This window comes from Microtus oregoni, unplaced genomic scaffold, assembly GCF_018167655.1.
Source record: "Microtus oregoni isolate MIOR12 unplaced genomic scaffold, Mior012 000080F_ref0000499, whole genome shotgun sequence".
NCBI classification, from domain to species: Eukaryota; Metazoa; Chordata; class Mammalia; order Rodentia; family Cricetidae; genus Microtus; species Microtus oregoni.
This window is the reverse complement of record NW_024544538.1, coordinates 742,623-746,736: the sequence shown is the minus strand read 5'-3', so window position 1 is coordinate 746,736 and position 4,114 is coordinate 742,623.

The window sequence follows — 4,114 nt, the reverse complement described above, 5'->3', positions numbered from 1 at the left end:
TTACAAGTTTCATTGAATTTACAATTTCTTTAGGAGCCTGAAACTTTCTGAAAGGAGTTTTGTGAGTTTTTAGGTAATTTGGATTCAGTATAGCAATGTTTGATTTTTTTTAAGAGACATATTTGGAAACAACAAACATTGAGACTGACCTTTTCTCTGAGTGGCTGCCTTTGCATACGTCATAGCAAATGCACTTAGGAATTGCTCAATCATGAGGGCTGTTCAGAGGCAGGAGAAGGAAAGTGTCCTGGGAATTGACAAGCAGCAAAGCAATGCAGGAAAGAACAGGGACATTCAGAAATGATGAATGGGGTCGTTTTTGCTTTGAAAAGCTTGGTGTTTCCTCACTTAGAGGCTTGATCAATACATGTTTATGTTCTTGGATGAACAGGTGCTTGTTTTTTCTGACAGAGGACATCATAAACATGTTCACCACTTTAGTTCATGTCTATTCTCAGCTACCTGAGTGACCTTTATAAAGTTCTCTCTCTGGGTATTAGTTTTATCCTTTACAAAAGGAGGTAGTTATACTAAATTATCTCTATACTCCTATTTCACTCTGACACTTGAAAATTCTATGATTTCTAACTGGGTACATTTATGTATGATATGGTAGAAATGTGATTGTATATGACTAAAAGGTAGGTAGTAGAAACAGTGCAATCTCTTTTCAACTAACACAGTGGCTTTTGTGCATGTGTTTTGATGTATAATTCATGAAGTTTACAAATGTCCAGCTTAGAGAGTTTTTGATCAAAAAAAATACATTTTGCCTAATCAGTCTGCTTACATTGGAGGGGGGGGCTAGTAGGGCGTTCATTATAGATGAGTGTGTTTTCAGAAAGAGGTCACCTGAATGTAATAGTGCCCCCAGGTTTCTATTTGGAAGGAGAAAATGGAAAAAAAATATAGCAGAATGTTTAAACTAATTTAAATACCTTTCTTAGTTTGTGGAAAACACTAGAAATGGTTATGAGCTCATCATTAAAACTGGAGTCAAACCAGTTTGGGAGGGAGCACCAAGTTATGTACTTATTTATTATCTCATTAATGGGAGATGGAAGTAAGGCTAAAGTTCTCATTCAGTACTGGTAAAGGGGAAATGTGAGAAAAGTATCCCATAGTGCTTGTTTCTTCTCTAAATCCTTCCTGTTAGTACAGAAAGCCTAGGAATCCTTCTCACTCATAAGTATCCATAATATTAAATAAAAGAAACAACAAGAGGAAAGAAAAGGCAATGGCTGCCAGATAACCCCCAGCTACCCTGCCTCATCCAGTCTCGTCTGTTAAGTTTTTGCTTACTATGCCCTATAGAAGTGTCACATGTCTACATCTCTGAGAAGCAATCACATTTCTTTCATTCTCAGGTCACCCCATAATGATCAGTTTCATCAAGTTTTATGGGTAGCACTTAAGGGCGGCACCAGGACCCAAGGGGGGTCTAGTGAAAGGAGATGTTTGGGAAGCCAGGTTGAAGCACTTACGTCTCAGTGTCGCAGAAAATCATCACAGATGGCTTCCCACTTTACTATTCATCATGCTACAGTTGATGCATAAGCTACACTCCATCAGGCTTTCTGTGATTCTTCCCAACTGCCAATTATAGTGTCAGCAAAAGAAAAGGGCGGAAAATGAGATTTCAAAGACATCAAGCATGGGTATTAAGACCATAATCAGTAACAGTTATATGACAGCTAAGAGTCAGTTGGGAAAAGCAAGAGCATGGGCACAGACAACTTTTCAGCCTTGACTGTGTTTCAGAGCATCAACTGAACAGGAGCAATCTGAAGAATGCAAAGTCAAGCAATGGAAAAACCAGAGACAAGAAGGTTTTGCCATAAAAATGGTTCCCTCTCTATAACCAAACCATCAGGGGCTCTTCTTTTAGTCAATCTTTCATTCTCAGTAGAGATCTTGATATTTTCTATTGTGATATAGACTGGGATTTTGTCCTGCCTGGTTTTTGTTCTCCCACCAAGTCCTACAGCTGTTTAGCCCCCAAAGAAATCACACAGAGGTCTGTATTAATGATAAACTGATTGGTCCATTAGCTCAGGCTTCTTATTAACTCTTATAAGTTATATTAGCCCATTATTCTTATGTATGTTAGCCACATGGCTTGGTATCTTTTTCATCAGGGCAATCACATCTTCCTTCTTCTATGGTTGGGACAGGACTTGGGAGGAATGGGCTTCCTCCTTCCCAGAATTCTGTTCTCATTGATCTGCCTCTACTTTCTGTCTGGCTACTGGCCAAACAGCATTTATTTAAAACATAATTGACAAAATATAGACAATTGTCCCACACCAGACTTATTTGTCAATGTTAAGTAATATTTATTGTCATGTGAGTCATATTAAGCATGCTGTCCGTAAAAACAGCCGTCAGGGTAACAAGGTACTTGCAAGCTGTAACATGAAGGGGCTGGCTTCTAGTAGTCCTGGGAAAGGATGAAATTTTATCACCTAAACTATCAAGGGAATGAGTATATTGTTTACTTCTTCCCAATGGGATTTGAAGGTTTATGGAGAAGGTAGATCTTAATTTTTAGCTCCCTGCAGAGGCTGTCTCTAGCACAAATTCTAATTGGTCTTAATAATAAAACTCAGAGTCAAATATCAGCATAAATGCTGAAAGATCAGAGAGAAAAAGGAGCAAGCCACATACATCCTTATCTTTCCCAGCTGCTCAGCTGAAAAGGGCTGAGCTCCTGTCTCCTCTGCCTTATATTCATCTCTACACCTATCCATATGACTTCCTTTCTGTCTATACAGACCTTCAGACCTCCATGGTTAACTACTTACTAAAAAATTTTATTTATTACAGTACAAACAAGATATCATCACATTTCCCCTTTTTGTCTAAAGTAAAAAGGTTATAGCTAATATAAGAAAAAGAATATGTAATAGAACAATAACTATATAGAATATATACAGGTACTAAATACATCAACAATGCCTAGTCCATTCGCAATTAATAAGTTCAGAGAAAATACTCCTTAACTATCCTATCTTGTAAGTCCAAAAGTTTGTACCTAATTAACCATCTAGTCTAACTTGTATTACCAACTCAAATCTCCTAAAAAAATATTGGGACCATGGAGGGAAAAGGAAGGGTGAAAGGGAAGGAGGAGAAGAACATGAGGGAATGGGATGCTCAGGAAGGGGGAAAGACAAATAGCAAGAGCAAGGAAAGAGATATCTTGATTTATGGAGCCATCAAAGGGCTAGCAAGAAACATGTTATTAAGAAAATTCCTTGGAATCCACAAGAATGACCCCAGCTAAGACTAAGAAACAGTGGAAAGGATGCCTAAACTGACTTTCCCCTGTAATCATACTGATGACTAACCCAGTTGTCACCATAGAACCTTCATCCAGCAACTGATAGAAGCAAATACAGAGATCTACAGCAGAGCATTGGTCCAAGCTACCAAAGACCCAGTCCAAGAGAGGGAGGAGCAATAATATGAGCAAAGTAGCCAAGACCATGATGGTGATACCCACAAAAACAGCTGACCTAAGCTAGTGAGAGTTCACTGACTCTGGACTGACAGCAGAGAAACCTGAATAGGACCAAACTAGGCCCTCTGAATATTGGGGACAGTTGTGAGGCTTAGGCAGTCTGTGAGACCACTGGCAGTGGAACTAGGATTTATCCCTAATGTTTGAAAGCCATGACATCTTGGAACACTGACACTGGCAATGGTACCAAGATTCATCTCTAGTGCTTGAACTGGCTTCTTAGAGCACATTCTCTTTACAGGGATACCTTGATCAGCCTAGATATAGGGAGGAGGACCTCAATCTTGTCTTAAAGTGAAGTGTCAGACTTTCTTGACTCTCCACGGTTAGCCTTGCCCATTCTGAGGAGTAGAATGGGGGTGGGAGAAAGAGGGGAGGGAGTGGGAATGGGAATAGCTCTGCAAAATGAGTAAAGATTGTATTTTTTTAAAAAATTCTTAATAAAAAAAAGAGCAGGGGAGCTGTCCCTGACCCCTACCAGCTGCAACACTTGGAAGAGCAGGCCCTGCACCTCACCAGGGCAGCATATTAGAACCTACCTTGTTAGCACAGGTGTAGTTGAGTCATCCCCAAAGTTGTGAGCATGGGAGA